This window comes from Rhinopithecus bieti, unplaced genomic scaffold (genome assembly GCF_001698545.2).
Source record: "Rhinopithecus bieti isolate Rb0 unplaced genomic scaffold, ASM169854v2 scaffold_31787, whole genome shotgun sequence".
NCBI classification, from domain to species: Eukaryota; Metazoa; Chordata; class Mammalia; order Primates; family Cercopithecidae; genus Rhinopithecus; species Rhinopithecus bieti.
The window spans coordinates 6,305,053-6,325,672 of NW_016814655.1; the positions used below are offsets into that span (position 1 = coordinate 6,305,053).

The following is a 20,620-nucleotide window of genomic DNA, read 5'->3' on the forward strand; positions in this document are numbered from 1 at the left end:
CTGGAGTGCAGGGGCACCATCTCAGCTCACTGAAATCTCCGCCTTTCCAGGTTCCAGTGATTTTCCTGCCTCAACCTCCAGAGTAGCTGGGATTACAGGCATGCACCACCATGCCCAGCTAATTTTTGTATTTTTAGTAGAGACAGGGTTTCACCATGTTGGCCAGGGTGGTCTTGATCTCTTGACCTCGTGATCCGCCCGTCTTGGCCTCCCAAAGTGCTGGGATTACAGGCGTGAGCCACCGCACCCAACCCTGGTTATTATTATTATTTTTAAACAATAATCTGGGCCAGGCACAGTGGCTAACACCTGTAATCCCAACACTTTTTGGGAGGCTGAGGCGGGAGAATTATTGAGCCCAGGAGTTTGAGACTAGCCTGAGCAACATAGTGAGACCCTATCTCTACAAAAAGTAAAAAATTAGCCAGGCATGGTGGCACATGCCTATAGTCCCGGCTACTCAGGAGGCTGAGATAGGAGGATCACTCGGGCCCAGGAGTCGAGGTTACAGTAAGTTGTGATCTGGTTGCTGCACTCCAGCCTGGGCAACAGAGCAAGATCCTTTCTCGAAATGGAAATAAACTGATCTGACCATGTCACAGCCCTGTCAATGGCACCCCTCTCTTCTGGGATAAACTCTCAAACCTTCCTAGAGCCCGCGGGGCTCCAGCCTCTTTTCACACCGTGTTTCCTGATACCCAGTCACAATGACCTTTTCCCTGATCCCCTCCTGCCCTCCTGGGGTTCCTGATTCCCCCAGGCTTCTTCTGCATGCCACAGGGCTTTGGGGCATGCTGCTTGCCCTGTCTGAAATGCTTTTCCCTCTTCTCTTCACCCATGTAATGCCTCTTACCCTTTCAATATCAGCTCAGCTGTGGCTTCCTCAGAACAGCCTTGCCATGACTCCTAAAGCAGGTAAGCCTCCCCACTGCTATATGCACTCTTGGCATCAGGAGCACCTCTTTAGTTGGACTTTTTGACACTTGGAATTTTATGTTTATGTGGTTACTTCATTTAATGCCTGGCTCACACACTAGAGGATTGTAGGATGAGGAGTATGTTTTTGTGCATCACTGAATTCACAGGGCAGTGCCTGGTACATGGGAGGCCTTTGATAAATATTTGAGAGATGAACTAGTCAGCAGTCTCAGGCTGGACAAAGAGGAAATTTTCAACGAAAGCCAAGTGGTACCTGCTCAAGATCTGAGTCCTTTCATCATGTAACTTACCTGCTCAAGAACTTTCTGTGACTCCCTATACCCTCACAATTAAGTCTAGATTTTAGATTTTCCAAATTTATTTTCTTTTTTTTTTTTTTTTTTTTTTTAAGGAGGGGTTGGCGCTTTCTCCCCAGGTGGGGTGGAAGGGGGCGCGTCTCGGTCACTGCAAGCTCCACCTCCCGGGTTTACGCCATTCTCCTGCCTCAGCTTCCCGAGTAGCTGGGACTACAGGCGCCCGCCATCTCACCCGGCTAATTTTTTGTATTTGTTAGTAGAGATGGGGTTTCACCGTGTTAGCCAGGATGGTCTCGATCTCCTGACCTCGTGATCCACCCGTCTCGGCCTCCCAAAGTGCTGGGATTACAGGCTTGAGCCACCGCGCCCGGCCTATTTTCTTTATTTTATTTTATTTTTTAGAAATGGGGTCTCACTACGTTAGTCAGGCCTGTGTCAAACTCCTAGGCTCAAGTGATCCTCCTGTCTTGGCCTCCCAAAAGTTTGGGATTACAGGTGTTAGGCACCGTGCCCGGTGATTTCCTTTATTTTCTATCACTATCCTTTGCTTCCACCAAGCAAACTCATTAGCCCTTAATCACACCTTGGTTAGTTTGACCTTCATGACATTTTCTTTGCCTGGAAGAACTCTGGTTTCCTCTTTATCTTCACTTAAATCCTACTCATTCTTTAAGACCAAGATCAGGTCCCACAAAGTCTTCCCTGTCCATTCTAGCACTCGTTCCTATGACCTATACTGTCTATACATCCAGAATATCAGAGATTGTTAACCTTGGAAGGGCCTCAGAGATCACTGGTTCAACAAGAGTCTGAACAACCTCTAAACTCATGTTTCCCAAACTTTCCAAATTCAAGTACCAGTGTCACAATTCATGCCAAATCCATACTCTACCTAAAATGTTATTTACTTGACATTTTCCTTTAAATCAACTTACTATTTCTTGCTCAAGTATGTTTATTGTTTTTTCAAAAAAGGCTTCTAGCACTACAGTAACTGCAAAACCACCCATTACTTGCCAAAATCATAAGTAATTATAAAAATAAGTAAAATAATAACAATATGTTTCGATTCTAGTGGGACACCATTGCCTGCTGAAAGCTCTTGCAGTTGAATCTTCCTCTCTGTTAAAAAGGGAAAGAACAGGCCGGGTGCAGTGGCTCACGCCTGTCATCCCAGTACTTTGAGGCCGAGGCGGGTGGATCACGAGGTCAGGAGATCCAGATCATCCCGGTTAACACAGTGAAACCCCCTCTCTACTAAAAATACTTTTAAAATGAACTGGATGTAGTGGTGGGTGCCTGCAGTCCCAGCTACTCAGGAGGCTGAGGCAGGAGAATGGCGTGAACCTGGGAGGCGGAGCTTGCCGTGAGCCGAGATCGTGCCACTGCACTCCAGCCTGGGCAACAGAGCAAGACTCTGTCTCAAAAAAAAAAAAAAAAAAGGAAAGAAGAGAAACACACGATAGAAAGGTGTTAAAGACACACTAGCACCAAACTGAGACATTCTCTTCGAGGAAACTGGAAGAATCAAACAACCCAAATGCCCATTGATGGGAAATATATGTTATTATTATTATAAAATGTATATAACATAACATTTTACCATTTTTAACTACTTTTCTGTTTTTTTTGATACGGAGTCTTGCTCTGTCACCCAAGCTGGAGTGCAGTGGCGTGATCTTGGCTCACTGCAACCTCTGCCTGCTGGGTTCAAGTGATTCTCCTGCCTCAGCCTCCCGAGTAGCTGGTATTACAGGCAAACGCTGCCATGCCCGGCTCAGTTTTTGTATTTTAGTAGAGACAGAGTTTCACAGTGTTGCCCAGGCTGGTCGCAAACTCCTGAGCTCAGGCAATCCACCTGCCTTAGCCTCCCAAAGTGTTGGGATTACAGACGTGAGCCACCGCGCCTGGCCCATTTTTAGCCACTTTTAAGTTCAGTGGCATTAATTACATTCACGTTGTTATGCAGCCATCACTATCATCCAACTCCAGAACTCTTCCCAAACTGAAACTCTGTACCCATCAAATGATAATCCCCATTCCTCTCCCCACCCCAGCTTCTAGCAACCACCATCCTACTCTCATCCCTGTGCATTTAACTATTCTAGGCACCTGATGTAAGTGGAACCATGTAGTATTTATCCTTTTGTGACCAGCTTATTTCACTTAGCATAATGTCCTCAAGGTTCATCCATGTTGTAGCATGTGTCAGAGTTTAAGGCTGAATAGTATTCCATTGTACGTGTATATGCTACATTTTTTAAAAAGTTTTTTTCAAGACAGGGTCTCACTCTGTTGCACGGGCTGGAATGCAGTGGCACGATCACTGCTCACTGCAGCCTTGATCTCCAATGCTCAAGCAATCCTCTTACCTCAGCCCCCTGAGTAGCTGGCACTACAGGAGCACACCACCTTGCCTGGCTAATTTTTTATTTTTTGTACAGATGAGGTTTCACTATATTGCTCAGGCTGGTCTTGAACTCCTGGGCTTGAGGGATCCTCCTGCCTTGGCCTCCCAAAGTGTTGGGATTACAGGCGTGAGCCACCTCACCTGGCTATTTTGTTTGTTCATCTCTTGCTGGGCACTTGGATTGCTTCCAGCTTTTGGTTAGTGTGAATAATGCTGCTATGCTCTTGAGTATAAGGAAAGTGATATCTTTATAATAGCCTGAGCTAATCTCACACAATGGAATATAATACTGTAGTCAAAACAAAGGAACTTAAGTGACATGCAACAATATGGATGACTCTTAGCAATATAATATTATGTGAAACAGCAAGTCAAAAAAAGTTATATATAGCCTGATACTATTTTTTAATAAAGTTAAGAACAGTTAAAATTTAAAATAAACTTTTAAGGAATAAATAAAAGTGCTATAAAATTATTAAAAGGAAAGCAAGGGAATGATGACTATGGGATTCGGGGTTGTCAGTTGGCTGAGGTCGGAGGCAGAGAATGGGATGTGGTACCATTTGGTTGGTTGTCAGTTATTGTCAAGGTCTGAGATTTTGTTTTGGGTGATAAAGTCATGGATGCTTATGATAGTATTTTAAAACAACTAATTAAAAGAAAACCTAGGCTGGGTGCTATGGCTCACACCTGTAATCCCAGCATTCTGGGAGGCCAAGGCAGGTGGATTGCTTGAGGCCAGGAGTTTGAGACCAGCGTGGCCAACATGGTGAAATTTCATCTCTACTAAAAATACAAAATTAGTTGGGCAAAGTAGTGCATGTCTGTAATCTCAGCTACTTGGGAGGCTGAGGCACAAGAATCGCTTGAACCCAGGAAGTAGAGATTTCAGTGAGTCCAGATTGTGCCACTGCACGCCAGCCTGGGCGACAGAGTGAGACTCTGTCTCAAAAAATAACAATAATAAAAGAAAAAGAAAAGAAAACCATGCAACGACCAATGGTGAGAGTATATCATGAACCAAGGAATGTGATTAATCCAGTTCTGTGAACCCAAGTTCCAGTGGAAAAAAAAAGGGAAATAGAGAAAGAGAATTGACAAGGAAATAGCTTTCTCACTATGAAATTCAGAGTGATTTAACGTCTTGTCGATGCACCATTGAAAATCATCTGGCATTCTGCCAGAGGTCCAGGTCCCCCACTTGGGTAAGTAGTTCTAAAATATCTGTACCATGAGGCCTCCTGCTTCCTCTGCGGCCTTGCTTACCTCCAAAATGAGGGAACTCAGAACTTCTGGGGCACTTGCCTGGACAGACACTTGTGTCAGGAAATTTTTCCTTGCAGAGAGACAATTCAGCTTCTCCACACCTTCTGCCCTGCTGTCTTATTCTCATCTGGGTGCCCGGCACAAGGTTGGGCACACAGGAACCTGGAATGTACATATCGATTGCTTCATGCTTGACCCTGCAGCCCTGGAGCAGCAGCCAAGCCGGAATTTCCAACTGAAGACGAAAGGCCCCCAAGCTTGTCTGGGACACAGCCTTTTTGCTGAGTGTAATTCATTATTTCCTTCTGGGAGGAAATCCGCCTTTTCGTTAAAATGCTTAAGCAATTTTCTGATAAACTTTTAACAGGATTTAGATTTCTTCTCAGGAACCAGTTTCCTATCCACCGTGCCGATTGGAAAAGTTTTATATATTTTATTCAGACATTATTTTTGAATGTCCATTTTAGCAATGCTGCTAACCACTCTTCTTACCTCTAAATGTGTCTATCAAGAAGTCATCTTGAAGCGGCTGGCCTTTTATAGGTCTCTTCGTTTGTAGCAAGACTGAAATAAAACTTTGACACATGCTCATAAATAAATAGTCTAAAAAGCCTTTTTTATGTGTGTGTTTTTTTTTTCCTTCAACACAGCTGAATAATTGAAGGTGGGCTAGAATTTCTTAGCCATATTTTTACTAAATCCCAGCTGGGATTAACTGAGACTACCTGGTCCAAAACCCTTGGCCCAACCCTGCAGGACCCCTTCCCAGCTCTGATTAGCCATTCTTTCCCTGAGTCCATGGTCTTAGGAGGCATGGGATGGGAGAGGGAATGGGGCAAATCTAGACCTAAACACAGGTCCATAAATCCTCACTGAGCCTCAGAATTGGGGATGAGGCCATCTTCACCCCCTTTCGTGTATCTGTGGGCCAGAACCAGTCACCAGGGTAGTGACTGGTAGAGGCTGGGGATCCTCTGGGCAAAAGCTGACTCTGAGGCCTCTGTCCTCTTTTTAGGCGCAGAGGTTGGGGAGGAGTTGTGAATACCGGTGCCCCAGGTTGCTGCTTGGCCCTAGACCTGGACCCCATCCAGCTCGGAAATGAGCCCCCCACCTCCCATTGGACACGGATTGTCTCCAGCCACAGCTGACTCCCAGCTGCCGGGCCTTGGCCTCACGAGCTGCCATAGAAGGGGCCAGCCAGGGATCACTGAAGCAGACCTAGGACTAGGCAGAGGGCCTGGGGTCTGCCAAAATTCTGGGTCTACTTTTAGGGTGTCAGCTTAACCCCAGAATTATCTTCTTAACCTTTTAAATACTTTCTAAATTATAAATGTAAATGTTGATGGTAGAAAATTTGGAAGCTATAGAGAAGTATACAGAAAATAATATCATATGAATTCTTACCACCCAGAAATAATCACTGCCTATATCTTGCTGGTTTTATTCCAGTAGTTAGAAAAACAAAAAACAAAAAACAAAAAAGCCGGACGTGGTGGCTCACGCCTGTAATCCCAGCACTTTGGGAGGCTGAGGTGGGCGGATCACGAGGTCAGGAGATGGAGACCATCCTGGCTAACACTGTGAAACCCCGTCTCTACTAAAATACAAAACTTAGCTGGGTGTGGTAGCGGGCGCCTGTAGTCCCAGCTACTCAGGAGGCTGAGGCAGGAGAATGGTGTGAACCCAGGAGGCGGAGCTTGCAGTGAGCCGAGATCGTTCCACTGCACTCCAGCCTGGGCGACAGAGTGAAGACTCCGTCTCAAAAAAAAAAAAAAAAAAAAGAAAAGAAAAAAAAAGGTCGGGTGCAGTGGCTCATGCCTGTAATCCCAGCACTTTGGTTGGGAGGCCAAGGCGGGCAAATCACCTGAGGTCGAGAGTTCGAGACCAGCCTGATCAACATGGAGAAACCTGGCTCTACTAAAAATTATATATACACACACACACATATATATACACACACACATATATACACACATACACACATATATACACACACACACACACATATATATACACACACACATACACACACACACATATATATATATAAAATTAGCGGGGTGTGGTGGCACATGCCTGTGATTCCAGCTACTCGGGAGGCTAAGGAGGGAGAGTCACTTGAACTGGGGAGGCAGAGGTTGTGGTGAGCCGAGATCACACCATTGGACTCCAGCCTGGGCAACAAGAGTGAAACTCTATCTCAAAAAAAAAAAAAAAACTATAGAATTATTTTTGCTCCATAAATGGGATCATTCTATACCCAGTGCTTTGTATCATATTTTAAATTTTCTCTAAAAATGTTCCTATGTGATTAAAAGTTTGAATTTTTAGTGGGCATTAAGGTGCACAAGCTCCCCTCTCTTCCAACTGCAATTCCCTCTCCCCAACAATCCCCAGCTTTCAAGGGCTCCTAGTACCTGATCTATGGAGCTATAACTGCATACTGTGCCAGGGGCTTGGGACCTCTCTGGGGGCAAGAGGAGGACCAGAGCTAGGCCACAGAGACTCTCAAACTCATGGTGGGGGCAGACCTTTTAGCTCTGACTGAAGCCTGCTGCACCCACTCCCCATACCCAGGCACAGAGAAATTGGAGTCTTTGCTTTGGGTTCATCCTCCCACCCTAGTCATGCAAGAAATGTTACCCTGTCTCCTTTCACTTCCCATTTTCCTTGGGAATTGGGTCTCCAGGGTTTCTGAGGTTGCCCAACAGCTCCAGACCACTTTGAGCAGTCTCAACCATTCCCCACTACCTCCCCACTTCCCCTTGGCTCTGGCAACCCTGGGCTTGAGCTGACTTTCCTGGGAACCATTGGTGGGAATGGAAGGAAGTGGTGGGTAGGCGTCAGAAGACAAAAGGGGACTTAGGGCTAATATTTGATGTTTGAGGCTAAGGAAAAACTCTCACCCCTCCCCTTCTAGGGAGCTGCTGAGAGCCTTAGAATGGCCCCTGCAATGACACAGGGTGGGATCGGGAGGGAGAATTGGTAAGACCTGGAAAGAAAGGGGCACAGCTTTGGTGCTTTGACTTGGTTAAGCAGAGACAAGGGGCCCTTCCCTTCCCCCTCAAAAGCTCCTCCCCTCCCAAGCTCCCTTCCCAGCCCCCAAGCCCCTTTCCTTACTACGCATCTCCACCAGCCCAAAGCCTTTCCTGGAGTCTTCTCCACATTGTGGATCCTTCGCACACCTTGCAGCTGAGAGAAACATGCAAATTCCTTTCTTATTCTATGAGGAATCTCTAAGTTCAGACTCCAGAGGCAGGCCAGTGACAGTGGCCCATCCTTTTTCTCCAGTTTAACCTGACCCAGATAAATAATGGGACTTTGAGAGTTGTTCCCAGACTCCTTCCTTCGCCAAATTCAGTAATAATTTTATCCATAGCTCATCTTGTGCAGTACTTTATTTTATTATTATTATTTTTTGAGACAGGGTGTTGCTCCGTCGCCGAGGCTGGTGTGCAGTGGCATGATCTCAGCTCATTGCAACCTCCACCTCCCAGGTTCAAGTGATTCTCCTGCCTCAGCCTCCCAAGTAGCTGAGATTATAGGTGCCCGCCACCATGCCCAGCTAATTTTTGTATTTTCAGTAGAGAAGGGGTTTTTCCATGTTGGCAAGGCTGATCTTGAACTCCTGACCTCAGGTGATCTGCCTGCCTCAGCCTCCCAAAGTGCTGGAATTACAGGCGTGAGCCACTGTGCCCAGCATTGTGCAGTATTTTAAACCACGTGTTCATATGTATCTTCTTACATGATCTGCTAACCTTGCTCTCAGTAAGTAGGACTGGTCTTATTTTCCTTATTTTACAGATGAGAAACTGAGGTCTGAAGTCAGACTGTTGGTAATGTCAAAAAGTGGATCCCCTGATCCTCAGACCCCCAACCCTAGCCCTCCTGCCTCTATACTCAGCACTCCTGGACACTGAGAGGTCAAGTTCCCTCTGTCTGTGGTTTCCATACCTGCAGATTTCAGAGTGAGGCAGCCTCTGGCTCTTCCAAATCTAAATGCTGCTGAAATCTCCACCCAGAAAAAGCTTTCTGTCTCCAGACATCTCTGTTTGTCTTAATCCGTTCCCCTTGGTGGATCGCGGCTGGGAGGAGGGAGGAGGAGCTCTCGTTGTGAAGCCTCTCCTAATTGATTTCTCTCTGATGAGGTGCCATAATCCTTTCTAGCTGCCCTTACAGCTTCTCCAGTTTCTTGAAACAGCTTCTCCATATTCTTTCTCCTGGCCTCCCACATATTCCCTGGGCTAGAAATCTCTTTCTTGATATTAGTCTTGGCAGCCACCCTCCATGACAGCCTTAGGTCTGCACGTCCATCGAGAGAGCCTTACTTCCTTCCCAGAACCCTGCACATGGGTGCACATGGGTACACATACATGCACACACACATGCACACACGTACACACATGCGCGCGCGCGCACACACACACACACATGCACACACACACCCTTTGTTAGGAGTGAGTTTACTACTGCATTCTGGCCTGTCTCCCACATTTGAGTCAGGTGAAGGGGAACAGCAGCTTTGAAGATGGATTTAACCAGTTCTTCCTGAGGTGAGGCCTTTCTTGCCAAATCTATCAATGGTTTGTTGGGGGTCAAGAGAAGGTGCGAGTCCTGCTGTTTGTTCTTTGCTCAGCATTGGGACAGCTGGGGGAAACAGGCTTTCGTGGGCAATCCTGACCTCATGGCTAGGAAAGTCGACACCATTCTCCTAGACCACTGGCTGTCTTTTCCTTCAAGACCCCCGACCCCTTTGCCAAGCCCCTCACCAGGAGCAGAGCCCCAGATACCAGGTGGGCTGAAGCAGAGGCCTCTGGCCCCGGACCCTCTGAGCCAAGCTGGGTCAGAACTCAGGCCTCCCACCCTATCATTCTTGTCCCCCACTTTCATCCAGCTTGCTCTGGAGGAGGGAAGAAGGAGATTGGCTGGGTGCAGTGCAGTGTTTCTGGGGACTGGGGAGGCAGGGGAGTCCATTCAAATTGACAAAAATAGAACATCAGCCTCATATCATTTTTCTCAAAACAAGATTTATTGAAGTTCTGTCGGTGAAAATCGCTGCTGTGTAGAACGCTTAACTTATAGATTAGATTACTCAGTCGTGCCTTACTACATTTTCATTAGAAAATATTGGCTGGGAGAGTTTGACCTCATAATCTCTGCATTTTAAACAATAACCAGAGGAAAACCAAATAGAAGGCACAAGTTAACGGTTTTCTCCCCCCAGCATTTCCCCCTGGGAGAGATCGGAGCGAGGGCCCGGGAAGGGAACAGGAGTGGAATCTGCTGTGTGAGCAATTCCCCATCTCCCGGCCCATTCCCCAGAGGCTGCGGGAGGCGGCCAGGGGTGGCAGGAGGCAGTGGGCTGCCCTGAGTCCTTGGGGCTTGGGCCTTGCCAGATCCCTGCCTCAGGTGGCCCAGAGCTCTGCAGGGTCCCAGCCCAAGGTAGGTTAGCATACATGAGGGGAGGGGGGGCCAGAGCATCAGGAGGGAGAGGGCATTTTTTCTGTCCCCCAGGGAGAGCTCAGTCTAGGTAGGGACACAAGAGTCATAAAGATTCAGGTGAGGGTATTAAATCCTCATGTTGTACCTTATGAATATGCTCAATCTTTATTTGACAATTAAATACTAAAAAAAAAAAAAGAAAAAAAAGTAAAGACCCAGAAGAATCCAAAGCCCGGGGCAACTCTGGAGCTCTATAGGAAGCTGCAGGAGTGGAGAAGTGAGGACATAACTACCCCTTGCTCCTCCACCAGAGGGGGAGAAGTCCCCTTACAGGGGGATTTTATGAAGGAAGGAGCAACTCCAAGGTGAGGCCGAGCTGGGGCAGTCTAGGCTGGCCTTGGGCATTCTGACCATTCCTCTCAGCTTAGGGGCAAAGGTACCTAAGGGACCCTAGGCCCGAAGCGCCCAGGCTGAGCCTGCAGGTGCTGGCTGCTGGCTCTAGGGTAGGGAAGGGGGCCATCCAGGTGCAAGCAGATCTCGGGTCACTTTACGACTGCTGATCTGATTCCTTGGAGAGTGGAACCCCCGCCCCCTACTCGGTTTCTACTTTCCGAGGCTTTGGTGATTTCCAAGTTCTGACACAGTCATTAGTTACAAAGAGCAATTATTTTTTCTTTGTCATTAAGTCATTTTTTAAATGGCTCCAGGCGACATCACAGAACAAAGAAACAAAATATCCATGAAAAGGCTTAATCACAAATTACTAATTATTTCACCCCCCCAAAATCATGAAATCTGAGCCCCATGAAAAAAGAGAAGGTCTCCCGTCCATAAGCTCGCCATGGCTCTTAGGCACCTAATCCATCATGGGGGGGCACTTCCTGGCCCCCTCTGAGCCCCGGGGAGGGGTGGTAGGGAGTCCCCCATTGCTGACCTTTGAAGTCACCTTCTGCCCATAGATACAGCCCTTCAGCCAATGGGGGGCAGCTTGAAAATGAGTGGGGGACCCAGCCAGAACCCCAGTACCTTGGACTTGCGATGCCTCCACCCCTCCTCCCAGGCCAGCAGTCTCTGGCCGAGGTATTCCACTCTGGGCCCTTTGAAGCCTGTGGGCCACAGCGGAGGAGCCGCCCCCCTGCCGTGGGGCTCCTAGAATCTCCAGCTGGAAAACAAACCGGAGGAGGAAGTAATCCTGGAGGGGAAGCTCCCGGGTCCCCAGACGTGAGGAAATAAAATGTGTTTGACACCAAGATGTATGGGAGGAGGGGAGACGTCCGGGGTTTGGGCCCCTCTATCGGCCAGGCTTTCTCCTAGGGCGGATTGCGGTCTCCTTATCTGACCCTTGCTGAGAGAGAAGGAGCAGCATGGAGGAGGCGGCAGTCAGGGAAGCCTTGTCTCAGTCTAAGAGCAAAGGTGAGTCTGCCAGGGCAGTGGGTTCTGAGGGAGGGCCGGCCTCCTAGGAAATGCCCACAGGTGCCCCCCCTTTCTGCCCACTACATCCAGTTCCCCTAGAGCAGCCTACCCTGAGCTTGAGAGACCAGCAGTCATGGAGAGAAAGAGCCTGGGAGGATGGGATTGCAGGTCCAGATGCGGGCCATGGAAAAGGAGGGGTAGGTGGGAGGGCGTGGTGGAGCCCCAACTTCAAAACCCACATAATCTCTCCTCACAGCTCAACCCCAAACCTGACTTCAGAGAAAGCCCGATCTTCATTCATCTGTTCAGCAAACTCTTACCAAACCCTTGCTCTGTGCCAGGCAACAGGAATACATTGGTGGACACGATAGAGCTAGGTCCTGTCTTCATGGAGACGAACTTTACTTGAGTATCTTTTTGTTGAGAAGATCTGGGTCAAAGAGAAAGTCAGAGCTATGCCCAGTGTGTCTGTCCCAGCCTTTGTCCACTGTGGCTGTCTGGATAACTGTCCTTGGCTGTTTTCTGACTCCCCAGTCACACTACTCCCTTAAGTACAGGTCTTGTAGTCTCCTGGGTTCACTTCTGTGCCTGTCCTGGGCACCTGATAGAGAGGTGGGGAAGGTCAAAAGTGGAAGGAAGAAGGTAGGCAACAGGAGTTTAACAAACAGAACCTACTTAACAAATGATTGGAGTCATTGTTTCTATATCATATGACCTATGAAGACCTTGAGTATAAATGTCCAAAGTATTGGAATCACAGGCTTTGTCCCAGCAAGAAAGCTTACGACTCAAATAATAGTCCCCAGCCACGCACCCATCCTCATTCTCCCTCTTTCTCTTTCTTGTCAAACTGTCCCCTTCCTTCCCTCTCTTAAAATCATGCTGATCGAGGAACATCTGAAAATATGCTGGGACTTGGGCTGTCTTTATTCATTTATTTTTATTTTATTTTATTCTTATTTTTTTGAGATGAAGTTTCACTCGGTTGCCTAGGCTGGAGTGCAGTGGTGCAATCTCGGGTCACTGCAACCTCCGCCTCCCAAATACAGGTGATTGTCCTGCGTCAGCCTCACGAGTAGCTAGGATTACAGGTACACACCTCCATGCTCGGCTAATTTTTGTATTTTCAGTAGAGATGGGATTTCACCATTGTGGTCAGGCTGGTCTCAAACTCCTGACCTCAGGTGATCCGCCCTCCTCGGCCTCCCAAAGTGCTTGGATTACAGGTGTGAGCCACTGTGCCCAGTCTATTTATTTATTTATTTATTTTGAGATGGAGTCTGGCTCTGTCGCCCAGGCTGGAGTGCAGTGGCACAATCTTGGCTCACTGCAACCTCTGCCTCTCCAGTTCAAGTGATTCTCCTGCCTCAGCCTCCCGAGTAGCTAGGATTACAAATGTGCACCACCACACCCAGCTAATGTTTGTATTTTTAGTAGAGATGGAGTTTCACTACCTTGGCCAGGCTGGTCTCCAACTCCTGACCTCAAGTGATCTGCCTGCCTAGGCCTCCCAAAGTGCTGAGATTACAGGCGTGAGCCACCACACCTGGCCTATTTATTTACTTTTATTGAGAGAGAGTCTTGCTCTGTTGCCCAGGCTGGAGTGCAGCAGTGTGATTTCGGCTCACTGACACATCTGCCTCCCAGATTCAAGTGATTCTCCTGCTTTAGCTTCCCACTAGCTGGGACTATAGGCTCAAGCCGCCACCATACCTGGCTAATTTTTGTATTTTTAGTAGAGATAGGGGTTCTCCATGTTGCCCAGGCTGGTCTTCAACCCCTGACCTCAGGTGATCCAGCCGCCTTGGCCTCCCAAATTGCTGGGATTACAGGCATGAGCCACGGTGCCAGCCCAGGCCGTCTCTATTAAAAATACAAAAATTAGCTGGGCATAGAGGTGGGTGCCTGTAATCCCAGTTACTCGGGAGGCTAAGGCAGGGAGAATCGTTTGAACCCAGGAGGCAGAGGTTGCAGTGAGCTGAGCTCGCACCATTGCACTCCAATCGACAGAGCAAGACTATGTCTCGAAAATAAATAAATAAATAAAGATATCTCTTTAAAAGGAATAGGCTTTTCTTGGAGATTATCTGCTCCATCTTCCTGCTGCCAGTGATGGCAACCACTCCTCAGACCTGTAGTAGGTATGAGCCTTGGGTAATAGCCCTTCTTTCCCCTAGTAGCCATTCTCCCTTTCTTCCTTTAATAATAAAATCCCTGAGTGTTAGCTGGACCATGGCCACCTGGTTTAGGACTACATTTCCCAGACTCCCTTGCAGCTAGGTGTGTTTGGGTACCCAGATTCTGGCCAATGAGATGCAAGCAGAAGTAATGTGTGTTTCTGGACTCTGCCCTTATGAAGGAGTTGACACCCTCTTCTCCCTTTTTCACTGAGTGTAAATGGATATAGAAACTAGAGCAGTCATCTTAGACCTCAAGATGGAAGCCATGTGTTCAGAATGGTGGAAGCACAGTAAAGAGAGACCCTGGAGCCCTGACATTGGAGTGGAGCTGCCACATCTGCCCTGCAGTGCTTCTGATTTTATGGTAAAGAGAAACAAACTTACTAAGTGCTTACCCTACTATAATTTTGGAATTTGCTTTATTTCTTTTCTTTTGCTTCCCTGAGCAAACGAAAAGCAAATGAGCTAAGGCAGCACCATCCGATATAATGTGAACCACATATGTTATTTAAAGTCATCTAGTAGATAGCACCACTGCATTCCAGCCTGGGTGACAGAGCAAGAACTTGTCTCAAAAAAAAAAAAAATCTTCTAGTAAACACATTAAAAAAATAAAATAAACAGGTGAAATTAAGTTATATTACATTTAACTCCATATTTTCAAAATATTACTTCAGCATGTGAACAACATAAAAATTTATATTAAAGAGATAAAGAGGTCCAGACTCAACGGCTCACACCTGTAATCTCAGCAATTTGGGAAGTGAAGGTGGGAGGACCACTTGAGCCCAGGATTTTGAAATCAGCCTGAGCAATGTAGCAAGACCCCGTTTCTATAAAAATTTTAAAAATTAGCTGGGCGTGGTGGTGTGTGCCTATAATCCCAACTATTCAGGAGGCTGTGATGGGAGGATCGCTTGAGCCCAGGAGTTTGAGGCTGCAATGAGTTATGATTGCACCACTGCCCCCCAGCCTGGGCGATAGAGGGAGACCCTGTCTCAAACAAACAAACAAAAACACAGAAAGAAAGAAAAAGAGAGAGAGATAAAGGGTTTACATTCTTTTTTTCATGCTAAGTCTTCAAAATCCAATGTATATCTTACACTCACATCTGAATTGGGCTAGCTGCATTTCAAATGCACAATAGCCACATTTGGCTAGTAGCCAGCACAGATTAAGGGAATTGCCAGAGGTTGAAACCAATTAGAGATTGAGGACCAGCCGTGAGTTAAGAATAATAGTTACAGTAACCACTGTTCCTACTGCTGCAAGGGCCTTTTGGCAGCATTATTCCTTTTCCAGCCAGATGCTTGGCATACCCAGAGTGCTCTGGCTTCAGCTCATGAGGAACAACTATGCCTTAGTTTACTATATTGGACCCTGGAGAAGGACTATCTTAGGAAGCAAGTAGGCCCCTAGGAAGATGGAGAAAGAAAAGGAAAAGCTGGGGTATGGGTTACCCTCCAATCTCCACTTTGGCTTTAATCAGAACGGAGTGGACCAGGAAAAACAGTACAGAGGTGTTATGTTCAGGGAGACCCAGGGCTATGACATATGCCTCCTGATCTCCTCTAAAGGATCAGGCTTATCTCATGTATTATGTGGATTAAAGAAAGAACAACGGTACCACATGAAAAGTCCATATTTACCAATGTAATATTTATCACCTTATGACGCCCTCATCTGGATAACAAGTCAACATCTCCACCACCATCACAATCACCTCTTCACTTGTGACCATAATTATTATCACCATCATTCACTGATACTGCCATCACCCCTAAAATTATTGTTTCTGTTACTCTAGCTTCAATATCACCATGTCCTTCCCGATGACAATAGTTATCATCCTTACTCCCTTTATCCCCTTGGCAACAACCATTAACCATGGCAACACTATGACCACTCATCACCTCATTCCTGCTATTACCATAATTACTACAATCTCTATCACTATCAATCTCACTACAACAACTTCCACCATCACCATAATAATGAAATTAGGCCCTGCAGCATCTCCACCACCTCAGTATTGTAAGGACAACCCCAGGTCCCCTTTTCCTGTCTAGAAGTCTCCGAGTATACCCATAATTTCCATCTGGTCAAAATAAGTTCTTGAACCCCTTGTCCCCTGGCAGCCCCCTCACTCAGTCATTCTTGCCTCAGGCTCAAGTTTGCATTGCTGTGTTTGACTTTTTAGATTCTGGACTCCTTGGCTGTCCTGACCACAGTCCATTGAAATCTGCACAGTCTTTCTGCCTGCTTGGATGCTCTGGCTTTGGGGCCCTTAGCTGATAACTAACTTGTGGCCACTTAGCCGTGGGCATTCTGCCATAAGTTATAGATGCCTGCCTGGCTGGGCCTGGGGAATTCAGCAGTGCCTTGCCCTCCCAGGGGGACTAATATCCTGCCAACATCTTTTCTTGGATTTTTGCTCAGCACAAACAGGCTGCGTTTGTCTAGTTGATCCCTGAAGGTAGGTTGGTCCCTGAAGCCCAAAGGAAGCAAGGAAAGGGTATTTCCTGGCAGGACTTACCAATATAGAAAACCTGTCCTTGTTAGTATAGTGGTGAGTTAAAAAAAGAAAGAAAGAAGGCTGGGCATGGTGGCTCATGCCTATAATCCCAGCACTTTCGGAGGCCGAGGTGGGCGGATCACGTGGTCGGGAGTTCAAGACCAGCCTGACCAATATAGTGAAACCCTGTCTCTACAAAAAATACAAAAATTAGCCAGGCATGGTGGCATGTGCCTGTAGTCCCAGCTACTCGGGAGGCTGAGGCAGGAGAATTGCTTGGACTCAAGAGGCAAAAGTTGTGGTGAGCTGAGATCGCACCATTGCGCTTCAGCCTGGGCGACAGAACGAGACTCCCGAGACTCCATCTCAAAAAAAAAAAAAAAAAAGAGAGAGAGAGAGAGAGAGAGAAGGAAAAAAAAAAATCCTGATGCATGGAAAGTGCCACAGGAAGGAGAAGAGGTTAGGGGCAGGAGATAAGCTCTGTTCTCCTGCTGACTTATCTAGTGGAGATCACAATGGTCTTGTTCTGGCTCATACATTTCCCAGAAAGGTTATCCCCAGAAAGAATGGAGACACATTGCTCTTTTGTGGAAGGTGTGCTGTAGAGAGAGACCTGGATATCCCACATCTCTTCCATGGACAGTGAGATCTTGGGCTCTGAAGCATTTGGGGAGAGGGACCTCCTCCACGGTTACTGATGGTAGTGACCATGTTAGAGGCAGCGGGAGCTGTCACCTCTTCCCACCCCTGGACTTTGGCCAAAGCCCCTCCAGTCTCTCTCTTGTCCTCTCAGGGATGCATAGGCACCTATGTTTTCTGCAAGCAGTCAACTCCTCCAGTTACATATGGTTCGAGTCCCTGCATGGGGAGAGAAAGGACCCAGTATATGCATCTGGATTGAGTTCAGACCCCAAAGCGCATCTCTTGGCCTGATCATGTAATCCAAAAGAAATTGCTCTCCAATCCCCAGTTCCGAGTAAAGTTTACCAGAGTGCTATGGGGTGGAGGGGTGAAGTAGGAAGAAGGGAACTGGATTCTCGTTTGATGTTTTGAGACTAGATTCCTTCTCAATGCCTGGCACAGGGCTCTGCCCAAGGCAGAGACTATCTACGGAAAAAATGGGGTTGGAGGCTCCCTGGACAAGGCTGCCTACACTTTGAGGACAGCCCAATGCTCAGTAGTTACCCCCTATGCAGTACTCACCTCCAATGCGGGGTGAACAGATGATGGAGTGACCCTGGGAGGTGGCCAGGTGGGAGGGAAACTAGCAGCTTCCCCTTGCCACCACCAGAAGACATTATGGCCATAGACATACCTGTTAATAAGCACAACCTCTCCCTACTTCCATCACCAGAGAAAAGGGATACAGTCCTCCCTTTCCACCTCTTCCTTTCATTCATTTGTTCCATTTTTAATTTAGTGACTACCATGTGCTGAGCACACGAGCTTGGTGACCCAAAGATGAATAAGACTCGACTCTTATCCTTAAGGAGCCTGCAGTCTGATCAAGTCGTTACTAAGAAGAGAGGTAGCAAAAGATACCCTTGGCCTTTCCAACTTGTCAAGGGTCAACTGAATTCCTGAGCGGGTCCCCCTGAGAGGGCAGTGGGCGAGATTCCAGCAGGTAATGGATGAGCACAGCTATGCCCTGACAGGGACATTGCCTGCAATTGGTTCCAGTCATATATGGAGCCAAACTGCTTTGAAAATTGGGAGGGATGGTGACAGAAGAGAGCAGGCCTGCCCCTTCCCCCATCCCCTAGGAGCCTAGGGCCCTGTCCTGATCCCCCTTCTGGGAGATGAAACGTGTGGTTTCCCAAAGGTAGGAGCAGAGCAAATATCTTCTGCCTCGGAGGGGCCGGTCTCTGCACAGGCTGGGAACCCCCAGGGAAGCAGCACTGAGGGTCCTAGGAGAGAGGGCAGAGGCCAGAGGCAGGGTACTGCCTGCTCAGGAGGTCAGATTCCAGAGCAAACAGCAAGCTGTCTGCCTTTTCAGACTCTGAAAGGATGGGGGTAGGGGCAGGAAGGGAGGGTGAAAGTTTAGAGCCCCTGTGGGTAGGGAAGGCGCCTCCAGGGTCTGACAGGCACCCCCAGAACACTGTGTCTGCCCAAGCCTTTGCTGGGAAAGCAGAGGCCAGCGCAGCCATCGGGTGAGTGCAGCCACTGGGTCAGTGCAGCCGCTGGACAAGTGCAGCCCTCGGATTTTGCCCCAATAACCAGAGTCCCATTAGCATAGTCTGAGGAGGGGGCCTGGCAGAGCACTTTGTCCTCCTCTCTCATTTAGTGGGGAAACAGTTCACACAAGGATGACCGCCATCTTGAGTCTCTTCTGTCAACTGCCCTATGGTCTCTCTGGCCATGCTGCGACAGAGCATCTCTCCAAGAAACCCTCTGAGCTCATTTCCCCAGCTGCGCAGGTTCCCACCTCTGTTCCTAGAGCACCAGCATGAGTGAGCTTCAGGAACCACCCCAGATTTTAGGAGTTAGGAGTGGGGCTAGCTGTGCTGATGGCCATCTGGGCTCTGGTGAACTCCAGCCTCCTCCCATCCACCCACTGAGGGCGTCGTCAGGCCTCTGTGCTGAGCCGTTTGCCTCCTGCTCTGCCCCAAACCCGTTCAGCCCCCAACACTCTCACTTTCCTGTCCCCTTCATGCTTCTTAGCTCATTTCTCTCTGCTTCTGCAAACCTCCCTGCCAAATGTCCCCCCACCCCAAACCGACCCTTTTCCTCTCTATGTCCCCCCATGTACACCTCTCTGGGCTCTCCTTCTTAGGGACTAGGCCATGCCTAGGGGTAGGACTGGTGTGGTTTTGGTGACAAAAAACTCCTATGTCTACCCGAGTAAGTCACATAAATATACAAGCAGGGGCCAGGCATGGTGGCTCATGCCTATAATTCCAACACTTTGGGAGGCCAAGGTGGGTGGATCACTTCAGGCCAGGAGTTCAAGACCAGCTTGGCCAACATAGTGAAACCCTGTCTCTACTAAAAATACAAAAACTAGCTGGGGATGGTGGTGCGTGCCTGTAATCCCAGCTACTCAGGAGGTTGAGGCGGGAGAATTGCTTGAACCTGGGAGGTGGAGGTTGCAGTGAGCTGAGATCTTGCCATTGCACTCCAGCCTGGGCAATAGAGTGAGACTCCATCTCAAAAAAACAAAAAGAAAACATTAGCCTGGCATGGTGGTGCAGGCCAGCTACTTGGAGGATGAAGCTGGATAATTGCTTGAACCCAGGAGGCAGAGGCTGCAGTGAGCTGAGATCCGGCCACCGCCCTCCAGCCTGGCAACAGAGTCAGGCTCTGTCTCAAAAAAAAGAAAAGAAAAAAAAAAGACACAAGCCGGATTGGTGGTGTGAACCCGTGTGAAGCAAGTTGTGTAAAGGGCTGGCCCTGGGACAGAGGCCTGAAGAACATGGACAGGAGTCTCTCCTGAGAAATGCTGTGAAGGCCTGTCTAATCGCAGGTGCCTGTGGCCCAGCTTCTATCCAAGTGTGTCCCTCCGAAATTCATGTGGAACCTTAATCTCCACTGTGGTGGTAATAAGAGGTGTGGCCTTTGGGAGGTGATTAAGACTGGAGGGCTCTGCCTTCATGAGTGGGATTACTGTCCTTAGAAAAGAGGCTGAAAGGAGCTCCCTAGCCCCTCCCCCCATGCGAGGATGCAGCAAGAAGACATCAGGCTGGACGCTGTTGCTCATGCCTGTAATCCCAGCACTTTGGGAGACAGAGTTGGGCAGATCACTGGAGGTCAGGAGTTCGAGATTAGCCTTGCCAAAATGGTGAAACCCTGTCTCTACTAAAAACACAAAAATCGGCCGGGTGTGGTGGTGCGTGCCTGTAGTCTCAGCTGCTTGGGAGGCTGAGGCACATGAATCGCTCGAACCCAGGAGGTGGAGGTTGCAGTGAGGTGAGATCTTGCTACTGCACTCCAGCCTGGGTGACAGAGTGAGGCTCCGTCTCAAAACAAAACAAAACAAAACAAAAAAAGAAGACGTCATCTTTGAAGCAAGACCTTACCAGACGCTGAATCCATTGGCGCCTTGATCTTAGACTTGCCAGACTCCAGAACTGTAAGAAATAAATTTCCAGGCTGGACATGGTGGCTTATGCCTATAGTCCCAGCACTTTAGGAGTCAGAGTTTTTTTTTTTTTTTTTAGAC

The 20,620-nt window shown here is 48.0% G+C and overlaps 1 long non-coding RNA gene across 1 annotated transcript; it reads left to right on the forward strand.

Annotated features, from left to right (window-relative positions):
* Nucleotides 1-9,097: 9,097 nt before the first annotated feature.
* Nucleotides 9,098-19,610, forward strand: LOC108515078 (uncharacterized). The gene is made up of 3 exons (XR_001881417.1): nucleotides 9,098-9,464; nucleotides 11,668-11,766; nucleotides 17,882-19,610. It is a non-coding gene; the product is annotated as an uncharacterized LOC108515078 (long non-coding RNA).
* The last annotated feature ends 1,010 nt before the right edge of the window (nucleotides 19,611-20,620 follow it).